Genomic DNA, 14,107 nt, shown 5'->3' with positions numbered 1-14,107 from the left:
GCTTAAGCTGTTTTTTCCGTCTTTGTTGTTTTGCTTTTTTTTTTTTTTTACTTTGTTCCTGTTGTATTAAGTCCTTCCTTTCCTAGAGGGCTAATTTTGCCCAGTTCATTAGTAAATTGCCGTTCTAAAAACTCGACTGTATAGATGTTTAATTTCACCACTAATATTACAATTTTCATGTGGGTCTATGCGTAGGCTTTAAATCACATCTTGCTTGAATTTAACGTAATTTTTCTTGCCCGAAAGGTTTTTGAGGAATTCATATTAAGTAGCAGGTATTGTATGGGTAATGGTCAAAACAGGTAGGGCATGGGTTAAAACGGTTGGGTGTGGCAAGGTTGGGAATAGGTATGAGTCGGGTCAAAACATGTATTTTTATTTTATTTGACGACATAATTCGATTAATATGCATTAATTTTTCCTGCCCGGGAGGTTCCCGGGTTATGTAGTAAAAATTTATGGGCAATAGGCCCCTTTGGCTATTCATCCACCATTGCGTGTCTTCTTAGGCGTATGGGTTTCTAAAACATTCTTATACAAAGATCTCATTATGAATTAAAAGGAAATTAGCTTTACATGGAAACTTTGAATACATATGGAGGCAAAGTTGGGATAATTATGAAACCGAACTAAAAATTTGTGGCGGAGAAGGGAAAGAGGATACTTTTGAGATTTAAATACATAAACAAAATGTTTAACAACAATGAGACTCGGATTCTTATTTCATCAAACAATTCAGATTCTTATACTAGAACTTCTGTATTTACTTTTTTTGAGTTGTTTTTGAAGGCACGATAACTGAATTCGATTTATTCTTCGTTAATTTGACTTTAGGCATTTTTGGAAATAATTTTACCAAACGAAGCATGTGGAGCAGCACCAGAAGCTACAAAGAAGAACATCATCATTGTTTGAGAAATCCAGAATATCGCCAACATTGTTTTAGATGATGCAAAACAAAACTCGCTAAGATCATATCTTGCTTGACGAAGTGTTTGAGAACGAAGAATATGATCCTTTGTGCCTCCCCCATAAGGTTCATCGTCTAACTTAATTGGTTTTTTGTATAGTGTGTTTGAACAAAAAAAGGTTGAAAATAAACTTGCTAATGAGGAATTGGGTCGAACATATGAAAAGACACCTAAAGTGATGTTTTACCATAAAAAACCACCCAAAATTTTATTCAAAAATTTTAGTTATTACGGAACAAACAAATTTTGTACTTACATTTTACAAACTAAATGTTCATAAAAATACACCTAAAAAACCCTCTTATGTTGACCTATTTTGGAGCAAAAAAAACTAGATGTTAGATGTTTAAGACTGGTGCATGGGTCTTTCAGGTCAAATTTACCAGGGCGGCTTGGCGAGTAGGAAGCAAATGTATAGGGTTGTGGAGGGCCAAGCGTCGATCAAAGAGGAGTTTTTGCAAGTGTTTCAACCAATGATGAATAGCAAACCCACAACAACTACATGCCTTTTGACTTCCTCCAAGGTAGCGTGCCCGGATTCGATACATGTTGATGGTTGCATTGTGAAAAAAAGCCATGTGCAAATCGGATTATGAATGTGGCAGGCAAGTATATTATACTTCTAATGTGCAAATTACTCCACACCTTTAAAAATTTTATGAGCAACCTTAAATATATAAATTTAGTTTAGTACAAATATATGAGATGACATGTTCGTGTCGTTTTTTCTGTGTTCTCGGCCTTTGTTTCCCGCTAAACCATGGGCCCAATTTAATTGACCATCTGATCATTTAAACCCGTTTCTAATACTACTAAAAATGAGGTACTTATCACACAAACAAACAGTCGTTTGATGGTGTATGGTGGCGCAAGGCACCGATCGTAAAGGGGAGACAAAGTTAGGATACTGATGAAACGGAACAAATAAATTATTGTGAAAGGGGAAGAAGATAATAATGAGTTTGAAAATGTTGTTTATGTACCTTTTATCATTGAAAATTAAATTTTCCTAACCCAGGATGTTCCCGGGTGATAGCCTAGTAACTTATAAACATGAATACAAACTGCAAAAAAAAAAAAAAAAAAAAAAAAAAAAAAACAAAGAGTGAGTTTTCGTTGATTTACTTTACCTATTAATAGATATATATCAATGTTTATATAAGAGTTTTCGTTAAAACTTTAGATGTCTTTTTAACTTTTTTAATTAATGAAGTCACATTTTGATACTTGGATTGTATTTTGAACAAATTTCAAAGATGTTGCAAAAGTTGTTAGGCGCTCCCTAGTCGGTCGATCGGGGAGTTGAGAGTACTTGGACATGTTAAATTATAAAGAAATTAGTTTTCGGAAATTAAATGTATGTAAAATAACAAAAATTTAGTAATATTTAATACGTGAAAATGATATTCATTCTTTCATATGATAGGTATAGAAATTATGTTTTATTTTTTTAAGTTAAACTCAGCCCGAGTTGACCATGTTTGATCGATTCCGAGTAATTAGACGGCGTTGAAAAAAGTCGCATCGTCAACCTACCTTGTGATCAATTCCGAGTAATTAGACGTCAACCTACCTTGTGATCGATTCCGAGTAATTAGACGGGGTTGAAAAAAGTCGCATCGTCAACCTACCTTGTAACGAATACTCGGCCTTGAAGACCTTGTTTTACAACCATGATTACAAATGAAAGTTACATTTGGATAGCTCATGAAGGGAAAATTCCTTCACCAGCAGCGCCGGCTAATAGCGGTGTGTTCATGCAATCAATCCCTTGTGGTACATGTAATACGGTAGATGAAACAGTAGATCATATTTTGGTCAGGTGTCCGGAAGCAAAAGATGTATGGGGACAGATTTTTTGGTTGCTTAAACTGTCTATAAACGGGGGATTCAGCGCCATGGAAAAGACTTTGCAATGCGTCAATGGGCTAGGAATTTCAGAAAATCTGGATCTATTCACACACCCGACTTGGCTATTTGGACACTTTTGGTGCCCTAGACGCCTCGTCTAGGCCTATACGGAGCGTCTAGGCACTGAAATCAAGGGGTCTAAATGGGATGTCGGGCACAAAGTTTAAGGGGTCTAGACGCCCCATCTAGGCATAGACGTGGCGTCTAGCAAGTTGGTGTTTTTTTTAGTTGAAAAATGGGTGTTTGGGTGGGGTAATTTGAGTTGTTTTTGAAGAAAAGTTTTATTTTTTGTATAAAAATATTTTACCGTTTTCAAGATCGGCCCTTTAAAAATATTCGATCGCTTAAATATTACATTGTTTTTAACATTTTACTTTTTCAAATATTGCCCTACCATTAAAATATTATATTGTTTAAATGTTGTACGGTTTTCAACATTTTAATAACCGAATTTAAATATTATTTAACATTTTGAAAACTATATTGTTTCCATATTATATTTCAATGTCAAGGTTTTATCATTTATTACGAAATATCGATTTAAGACAAACAATCATTAAGTAACCTGAATAACTGAAAACAAACTTAAATATGACATATATAAGATAAGTTTGTACATCTATAACAAAATATAAACTACAACTGAATACTAAATACCAAAATATGTACATGCAGCTGGTTTATGCCTCCGGGTCCGAATCTGAATCTGGATCTGGCTGTTGCGGGTGCTGCTGATGACGTGGTGCTCGAGGTGGTGGGAGCGGTATGAAAGGTAACCCCTCTCTCTCGTCTATCCTGCGCTTCCCGAACCAACAAACCCCTCTCTCTCTCTCATCTAGAAACGGTATGTTTTGATTTCCTTGTACACTGTACACAACCTCCTCTTGCTTATTAGAATCGGGAACGCCAGTCTCCTCCTAAAACGGTATCATCATTAGTAAATAATTAAAACAACAAGTAATTTAAGCTAATAACTGTTACCGAAACGGCTTCAGGCACCCATGACTCACCAGAATGCGGCCCAAAGAAATAGTTGTTGTCCGAGTATGATGACATTTCAACACCTGTGAATGATATCAAATAGAAGGCAAAAAAGAAGCAGTGAAGAAGCAGAGAATTTCGATGGTTGAAGAATGCTCTGCATGTCCCTATTTAATTCCAATATGTATTACTTTCATCACATGCTAGAAAGATAGTCAAATCAGTCCTCAAGACCGCGTCTAGGCCTAGACAAGGCGTCTTCCTCTATCGGCTAGACCTAGACGCCCCGTCTCATGTGATTGATTTGACCTGGTACGAGGTTCAGTAGTATCTGGTCGGAGACAAAAGAGTGTATTGTTAGGAGACAACAACCCAAGATGCCCCGTCTAGGCCTATACGAGGCGTCTTAAAGGTTGTGAAAATAGGCCTTTGGATGTGTGAATATGTAGACCCTTCAGGAAAAAAAAACGATATTACATGCTGTGATATCAGCAGCCCATTGGTGCCCATTGGTGTATCTGGTGCGCAAGAAATGCGGGGTATTCAAAGGCAGTCCTTTTGGAACATTCAAGGTAGTGGAGGAAGTTAAAGAACTTGCGTTCGAATGGATAAAGCATAGAGCAGCGAAAGGCATTGATATAACGTGGAGCAATTGGAGACGTTTTGAGTTAAATCTTTAGGCGAAGTTTGTTTCTTGGTTTTTCAGTAGGGATGTAATGTTTTAAACTGTTTTTTTTTTTTTTTTTTCTACCAATGGGGTGGTGGTCCGTTGGAGAAGGCAAAGACTTTAAAAACACCTAGGTTGAAAAAGCGAAGATCTTAGGTTCACACAGGGGATTAAATAAATAAGCCGTTTAAAAAAAATCTTTTTTTCTATATTTTGTAATTGTAATATGCCGACGTAGTAACTTGCTGCTTTGGTTTGTTTTTTTCATGTGGTTTAATAAAAGTTGTCTCCGTTGCTTTATGAAAGTTATATCCTCTAAATAACTTTTGTTTACAAAAAAAATGAGTTTCAATTAACTTCATGGTAAAATCATATCACATAATAATTACCCTATATATTTAAAAATTAAAAATTAAAAACTGAAGTTTTTGAACAGTGTTATATGCCACGTGGCAATACGCTATCAATAGGTGATTAGCAAATGGTATTGGGTATCGGTATCAGTATCAAATTTATCAAAACATGTGTATTTTCGATACCGGTTCGGCACCGGTATTCACCAGTTTTTACCCTCAAATATCGGTGTCGTACCAGTACCGACCGGTACAGTACTAGGTATATTCGGTACCGGTACCGGTATTCACCGGTTTTTACACTCAAATACCGGTGCCGTACCAGTACCAACCGGTACCGTACCAGGTATATTCGGTACCGGTACCCACTTTTGGGGATTTCGGTAATGGTATTTTCGGTACCGGATGGTACCGAGCTCATCAAATTATGTAGCAACATAGCAATGCAAGTAATTACACCGTTTAGATTACTTTTCATACATACAGTAACTAAACTATATTTCGTTTGACTGAAGTTTTATATACACAACAACTTATTTTGCTTTCTTTTTTGTCTTTTCTATAATGAGTTAATTGTAGCATGTAAAATTAACTTGGATATTTAGATTATTGATTAGCAAATCGTATCAAATCCAGTAATCAAACCGATATCGTATTAGTACCAAATTTACTATACCAAATCATTTTCGGTACCAATTTGGTACCCACCTTTTGGCGTTTTCAGAATCGTTACTTTCGATTCGACACAGGTCTAGCACCATACCTGTATTTATTGATTTTTACCTTCAAATACCATACCGTATTGTACAGAGCATTTTCGGCGCCGGTACCTAATTTCAATGATTTTCTGGATCGGTACTTTCGATTCCGTTACCGGTACCGAGCTCATCCATATTTTAACGTGTTAGCACCGTAATAACTGAACTGAAAGCAACTAAATTTCCAACGTGTAGGACGTGTGGGTCATATTATTATATATTAGGTTATTTAAAATCGTTTTTTAGGACGGAGTGACTATTCTTACCACGTTATTTTTATTTATGTTTTGATATTCGGTATCTACTTGCCGTTGCTGATACGCATTTTGCAGTCATTGGATCCCCGCCGCAACGCGCGGGCGAAAAATCAACTAGTTCACTTTAAATATAAAAGTTTGACCCATAATATTGTGTATTTGAAAATAATAAACAACTAAACATATTTGATTTCAAATATTATCAATACACTGGCAATAACATGATAAAGTTATATATATTATTAATGCTCTTTCGGTTTAACTCCAGGAGATAGCTTCCGAATATTATCAATAGACTAGTAACAACATGATAAAGTTACGTATGTTATCAATGCTCTCTCGGTTTAACTCCAGGAGATAGCTTTCGAATATTGTATGTTATCAATGCTCTCTCGTTTTAACTCCAGAAGATAGCTTTCGAATATTGTCAATAAACTGGTAACAACATGATAAAGTTACGTATATTATCAATGTTCTCTCGGTTTAACTCCAGGAGATAGTTGAACATTTGTTGTGTGTGTTTAATTAACATGAACTTTATATATTTTTATTATATATGGGTTAAAAGAACCAGTAACGGCATTCATTTTTGTGTTTCTCGATCGACTTAAATATTTTTCGGCATCTGGGTTTTCTCCATTGTAGAGGGTGCCCTTACCTAACGAACCAATGTTATTGTTTCGACCTAGTTATTCTTTTCTACGATAAAGTTTTACGTAACGGCCCGCAACGTGCTTGTGTGATCTAAAGTTTTAACGTCTATTTTTATTCGGTTTAACAGTCTTGCCACAACACGCGGATACGCGGATCCTAAAACTCGTAGACTACAAAATCAAGTTAAAAGTATTAAACTCACACAATGGCTATTTTTCGTGATTTTCCCCATCAACCAACATATAATTGTTTGAAAGAAAATGTAAGCAAACACTGCACCAAACTTTGTGTTTTTCATTAACTATTTTGGGCATACTTAAATCGATTCAGGTTTCATCTGCACACTCAAACACCATGTATAGCATGACTCTTATGGATAATTGCATCGACAATATCTATCCAAGCATAACGGAATCGTAAATTGCGGGCAGAAGGTTAGACAATCTGGAACCCTTCTTAGACAAGGACGTTGTGGCTCGAAATAATTTGGAGCAAGTGCAGTAGTCCTCAAATTTTTGGCATCAGTGATGACCATATCAGACGATTTTTCCACTTTAGCTCCTAGTACTGCAACAACAAAAGATGACTAACGTATATTATTATGGTTTTTTATGTGTGTTGGTTAAAAAAATGATACATGATAAATCTTGAAATAGAGTTAGAGAATGAAGGGAATAACCAGGATTACTAAGCACCAATGTGACAAGAACAACAAATTTGAACAAAGAATTCGCCATATCTCTTTGATTGTTGCTTGACCCATCTACCATAAATTTATAGAAGTTGGATTTTCAACCAAAATTAATTTAATGCTTCTTTCCACAAATAAGTAAATGCTACATTTATTTTTAGAACATTATTACTTGTTTGAGACTGTGGGGTGTGGGACGTGGGTTGGGGTGGTGGTTGCCAAGTAACGCTGGCTAGATTATACCGGGCTAGTGTTGGCTATGGCGTTACGCAGCTGACGTGGGGATTGAGCCCAGCGTGGGGGGAGGTGACATGGCTGGCTTTGGTTGTCTGGTCCAATATAGTCGTTGGGCTAGCTGTTGCCAAACGGCTACTTTAATTAAAAAAAATACATATTAAACCAATATAAATACCCACCAATTTTAAACGGCTACTTCCCGCCCACCCGACAGAGACATGTCAAAAAAGCGGATTCAAAGAACGAGATCGGGTTTGGCCTCGGGTTCGGCCCCGAGTTCGGCCTCGGGTAAAGGGTTGTACATCGACCAGTTAGAAGATCTTGGGACGAAAATTGATACATTTAATTTCCTCCGACAACAAAGGATCTAGATGAGGAAAAATATTCAAGCGTCGTACGATAAAAAGATATTTCTAAAAGAAAAAGGCGAAGATATGAAATTTCTCGTAATGGCCGTCGATCACCTTATCGGCCGACAATTGACAATGACGTTGGAAATGAAAGAAGAAATCATGAAAAAATAAAATGGAGAAGTCATGAAATTTTTAATTATTTTTTATTTTATGTAGCTTTTTTTTTATTTTATGTAGTTTTTTTTTTTATTTTATTGGTAGTTTTTTAAAATATTATATATAATCTTCTCTTCTATTTTAATTAGTTTGTTATTTTAGTTTAATAAAATCTAAAATAGTTTAACAAAAAAAAAACAAAATCCACATGGCTGGTCACGTCAGCCGATGCCACGTCACACCACACCCCTTATTTTTTAATATTACCTTGTGGATCTCACACTCGTCACGTGTCGAGCAATGCCCCCAACCCAAGCCCCTCCACACCCTATAGTCTGATAGAAACTCTAGAAACTAATTGTTATTTGTTAACACGATTTTGTTTTATTTTTATTTTTTTGAACGACTGCTTGTTTTTTTTAACAACTAGTTTTTTTTAACGGCTGCTTGTTTTATTAAATAACCCCAAAATATATACACACCACAGCATCTAACCAGCAGCTAGATCTGAAGCAGCTAGAACGACTGCTTGATTTAATCTCTGTTATCAAGGCTTACTCAGGCGTGTGCCTAAGTCCACTTTTCAAGTCCATCCCAGCCTTCTCGTTTCGCTTCAAAAACCCCACTTTCAGGCCCTCGGGTGCAATTTTCAGGCCAAATTTCAATGAAATTCCGGTCAAAAATCGTTTAAACATGTTTGAAACAATTATAAGAACCCTAAACAAGCCTGGAAACAACCTAAAACAACTTAAATTAGCCTTAAAGAAGCGTAAAACATGTCTAAAATCCCTAAAAACGGTATTTTTATACTAAACAACTCGCCTAAAAAGCCCTCGCTTTTTAAGCGCATTGCATTAAGGCCCAAGGCTCACCTTTAGTGCGCCTTTGACAACTACGGTTTTAACTAATTAATATTGTTTTAACACAATATTAAACGGTGTCGCTTGCTTATAGTTTCACCATCATATTGTTGCTGGCATCGCTGTTAAAAGAATATAATTTTTTTATAATGTCTCCTGTAGTCATCGAAATTAGATAGTCATGTTTTTTTTCACGTAAGTGGTTTTAGCTGAATATGTATATATTTATATTTTATAGGATTTAGTGGTTTTCTAGGATAGTCTGAATGAGTTATATCTACTTTTGTATCAATTAAAAACTAGTTATAATCTTCCGCGCTTCGCGGCGGAAAGTCGGTTGGTATTAGTTCGGTTCGTTATAATATGGACGCTCGTTATTGTAATCCAAAGAGAAAATCTTACATCGATTGAAAACAATAAAAACATATATCGATACCAATACTGATGTTGTTCACTTTATATTGGTTTGATTCATTCGCTTTCTTGCTTATTTTTTTCAACAATGCGATATAGATTTTATTGGAAACGAACACCTTGCTCCTATCATACCAAATCGAACCGAAACCGATTGAACAATATTTGCATTGATACCGGTATTTATTTTTATTGTTTTTGCTTTGGATAACCTCACACCGTGTCACTACCATACCGTACCAAACTGAACTAGATAGCATCAATACTGGTATGGATTCATTGTTATGGTTTCTTGTTTGATAATGGATACTGCGCCGCTAACGTAGTGAACCGGACGTCCATGAACGGTTTGGTACTGATGTTTATTTTATTGTTTTCTAAGCTGACGTTGTATCGCTACCATACGGAACATCGGTACCGGTACCTAAATTCATTTTTATGGTTTCTGGTTTCATAAATTTTCATTTATATAACTATATATTTGACGATAAATGAATACCGGTAGCAGTAGCGTTACAATCTGAACCGGCGTTCAAACAACATTGGTGTCGGTACAATTTTCGTTTTTATAATTTTCGTCCGATGTAAAACACATGGTAATTTATATAACGAATGCATATATCATACCGGTAAAACGAACCGGATAAACATAGTTGCGGATTTAGTTTTTTTTTTTAAATTACTATAAGTTCAAATTAAATAATAATAATAATAATAATAAACAATATGCACGGTAACGTGCCGTCACAATGCGTGAGCAAACAACTTAAAATGGTAAAAATAAAAAATAGGTGCAGATTTAAAATTACTCAACGATCAATAACGGATGCATATATCGTACTGGTACTGTAACGAACCGGCTCAATATCGATCCGCGGTCACGTACCGTCACAATGCGCGAGCAAATAACTTGGAATGGTAAAAAGATAGATAACCATAATTGCGAATTTAGTATTTATTTTAAAATTACTAAAATTTCAAATTAAATAATAATAATAATAAACAATATTCACGGTAACGCACCGTATACGTGAGCAAACAACTTAAAATGATAAAAAAGCCAAATAAAACTAAGTAAAGATTTAAAAGTATTATTAAAAGATCAAATTATAAATTACTATTAAGAATTAAATACTTTAATATATAATTTTTTTACTATTCATCATCACTTTATTTTGATATGTATAATGTATAATTGCTTTTAATGATGATGCTATATTTAAATGTATCCTACGCGTTATGAACTATTTGATAAAAAAAATGTTGGTTACTCCTAGTCTATATTTATTTATGACTAAAGAGTTGATAAACTTATTAATAAAAATAAAATTTAAACAAATACTAATTTAAAGAAAAATTCATCCAAACAATGCAATTATTTGCAATTATGATTCTTATGATTATAATTTCTTCTTCATCTAATGAATGCATTTGCAATATCCCCCCAAACACCATCCAATCAATGGTGGTGGGCATAAGTTAGCACAATCGGAAACTGATCTACAAGGACGTTGACCATCATCTGAGACAGTTACGGCTTCGACCACATCTTCAACAACATTGGTGACTCCTTTTTTAGCCAAGTCATTAGGTCTCGCTTCTAACACTATAACAAGAAAAACATACATTAGACAAGTATTTTTATATGTTTGGAAAACAAATGGCAAACATAATAAATTTTGATAGAACATGAGAGATGAGAAGGTGAGAATAACCGCAAACACTGAGCAATCTTTATCTCTAATAAAAGAACTAGGTTTTGCCACTTGGCACCCCCACATTCCCCCTAAACACATGTCAACCTCTCAAGCCCTCTCCCTTATCTCTTTCCTATGTGTCAACTTCTCCCTTCTCCTAATCCTATGTGTCATTTTCTGGTTTTTTTGTTTTTTTTTATAAAACCTAATTAACACAGTAAAAAAAACACCCTCTGTCTCTGTCATGTGAAGCCAAAAGCCTGGTCACCCACCTTTCCCTTTTCTCTTCTTTCCCTCTGCTCCTCTTTTCAGATCATGTTCTCCTCTTGCTTTTGAATTTTGAAATTTGAAATAGAGGTTTTGAATTTCAAATCTCTACTTTCTCTCTCAATTCCCATTTCTTTCATTTTTTTTCTTTTTCCTCAAACAACTTATGTAATTCAAAATTCAAATTCATTATCACCAAACCAAATTCCAAAACCATGATAAAAAGAGAGAGAAGAGACGAGACGACCCATGTTTCATCTTTTCAAAAACCCCTTTCCCAACGCGTTTTCTTCATATCTTCGTTTTTCTTCGTTGTTTTTGACGATTTCCTTTACATATTCATGTTGATCTCTCTTTGATCTACGTTTTGTGTATGGATTTGATGTGTATTGATGAAACTTTCGTCAACGATCGTTGCGGTGATCAGAGGTTAAGATCTAGATTTGTTGTTTCAGAAGGATGAGGTTCGTTACAGATCTTATTCGACATATTTTGATGATTATTTGTTAAGATTTAGATTTGTTGTCTGATGATATGTTTAAGTGAGCTTTTTTGGCTGATTATTGGTTTTTGTTTTGGTTTCCGGCCAGATCTTAACCAGGTTTGGCGATATTCCGCTTTGGCTGTTAATCTCTCAAACTTGATTTTGAATCTTTGAATCAACCAGGTTTGTTTTCTCGATTTGTACTCTTCTATACGTTGTTTGATTATTCGTGTTTAATATGTGTTTCATCTTCATTTATCTTTTTCTAAAATAGTTTTATCTTCTCAATTTCAACGAGCCGTAGATATCCTTAATTGCGATTGAAGCAAACAGGTAAGTTTGTTATCGACCTGTAATTTTCTACATGCATCTTTCTTTCATGATTTGTGTTTAATCTTGATATCTCACCCTCCTATTTTCATCGTTTAGGTTTTTAAACAATGAATATTCAAGAAATTGGTTTTCCATTTACTTATTCTTAAATCTATAATCGTTAATTTTGGAGTACAAAACCCTTTATATATTATATAAGGTTTAATTTCGTCGGGCGGGGTGATTTAATGAAGGTTATATGACGCGAAGGGATTGGAGGATTATACTTCCGTGGTTGGATGCTTATATCAGGTTATACAAAGTGAATGGGTTAGATGATTATACAATGTCCTTAATTCATCTCTGCTTGGAACTGCTGCATCACAGGTAACAAACATATGCTTTCTATTATTGCCTCTAATAAACGTTGGACTGCACTTTTTGTTGTGTTTAGGTTCAATTGGACTGCATTCTTTGTTGTTTTTAGGCTCAGTTGGGTGTCTTATAGTCCATCGCTCGATTGCATTTTTGAGTGCAAAATTGATAGTTCAACTTATTTGGTCTGAAATATAGCTACTTGTGCGTGTGATTTAGATTTGTAATTAGAGTGATTATTGCCGCTGGAAATTAGGGGTCGGCGTTTAGTGTTTCCAACCCACCAGAACCTTGGACCCGACCCTCCAAAACCGCCAAACAAACTGTTTTATTAATAGTGATTCGTTTCCGGGTCTAGGTTTGTTTGAAATATCACTTCCGGGTCGGTTTGGTTTCGACACACATGTACTTAAATGGAACCACGAGAACTGACTGAAATTCAAATTGAACAAAAAAACCTATTTTTTTAATTTGATGCTTCTGTTATTCTTCGTATATTTGAGTATCACTTCCGGGTCAGTTTGGTTTCGACACACATGTACTTAAATGAGTTATATTTTCAAGCTGTTATGAGCTATATTTTCAAAATAAAGCATGATAACATTGTGGTCCGCCTTTTGACCCATATAGTTTATCAATAGGTTTTTGCTTTGATGATCGTAGAAGCTGGGTTTCAAAAGGTCGAGTATGAAAATCTTGTGGGTGGAGTGGTCGCAACCTGTTTCGGGTTGAAATTCTAAACTTTCAACGTGTAAGGTACACAAAAGTTCATAAACGGAGTGTGGGATGATACCAACCACCTAATGCATATTGTATTTTTTTGTGTACACAAAAGTTCATAATAACATATCTTTAATCTTATTTAAGATTCTATTTATTAACTTAATATTTTGGTTTAAAAGAGAAAATCTAAACGAAAAGTTTTTTTTTACATCAATGTACTTTATCTATTTTACACTTAAACTAATAGATGTTTGGTTACTTTTTTGGATTGTTAGAAGTAAGCAATCATGCTTCCAGTGTGGTAATTTCTCTAACCCACATGTGCATTTTCTTTGGTTTGATTTTGAATATATGCCACCTGAAGAACACTAGATCCAATTGAGAACAACTCAGACATGGCCGAAAGCTTCACCAAGAGGATGAGTTTGATTCATGACAGTCAAGAGTAAAGACGTATTGAAACTACTAATTTTAGATAAAGATAGTATGATTAGAAAATAAACGTCAAATGTTGTGTACAAGGCATATATTTATGTTTATTAACAACTGCAATTTTACTTATGATGTTAGTTCAACAAGACTTTTACAACATGAATGTGGTCAGTTTAGGTTGTTAATGTTGGTGATGGCCACTTTTTTTAAATATTTATACGGGTTTCGAGTATAATATGGATAACGATTAATTCATATAACGTAATTTCATGATTAAATCACCTATAATAATTTCATTTTATGTATTTTATCTGTGACTTTTATTGATCTTTTCTTTTGCCGATGTCCTCAAACAAACTGAATCCTCTAGGATCAACATTGTTTCCACTTCATTTTCGTGTTTTAATTTAGCTCCCTCGTATGTGTATTTGATCTTTCAACTTCATTTTTGTGTTTTAATTTAGGTAGCCGGTAGGCGTATTTGGGTCTTGAATATCATTTTGTGTTACTTTTCCTTATGCCTTTGATTTGAATCATCTATTTTTGGTTCACGG

General features: G+C 34.8%; 1 long non-coding RNA gene across 4 annotated transcripts; it reads left to right on the top strand.

The window, feature by feature from the left end:
• Positions 1-11,350: 11,350 nt before the first annotated feature.
• Positions 11,351-13,738, top strand: LOC110930202. 4 transcript variants are annotated; one of them, XR_004888612.1, is made up of 5 exons: positions 11,351-11,691; positions 11,818-11,894; positions 11,986-12,044; positions 12,278-13,154; positions 13,486-13,738. It is a non-coding gene; the product is annotated as an uncharacterized LOC110930202 (long non-coding RNA). The 4 variants fall into 4 exon arrangements; XR_002587705.2 differs by lacking the exon at positions 13,486-13,738 and having other exon boundaries at positions 11,353-11,691; positions 12,278-12,410; positions 13,040-13,264; XR_004888610.1 differs by lacking the exon at positions 13,486-13,738 and having other exon boundaries at positions 12,278-13,264.
• The last annotated feature ends 369 nt before the right edge of the window (positions 13,739-14,107 follow it).

This window comes from Helianthus annuus, chromosome 3 (genome assembly GCF_002127325.2).
Source record: "Helianthus annuus cultivar XRQ/B chromosome 3, HanXRQr2.0-SUNRISE, whole genome shotgun sequence".
In the NCBI taxonomy this organism is placed as follows: Eukaryota; Viridiplantae; Streptophyta; class Magnoliopsida; order Asterales; family Asteraceae; genus Helianthus; species Helianthus annuus.
This window is presented reverse-complemented; position numbering and strand designations above follow the sequence as displayed.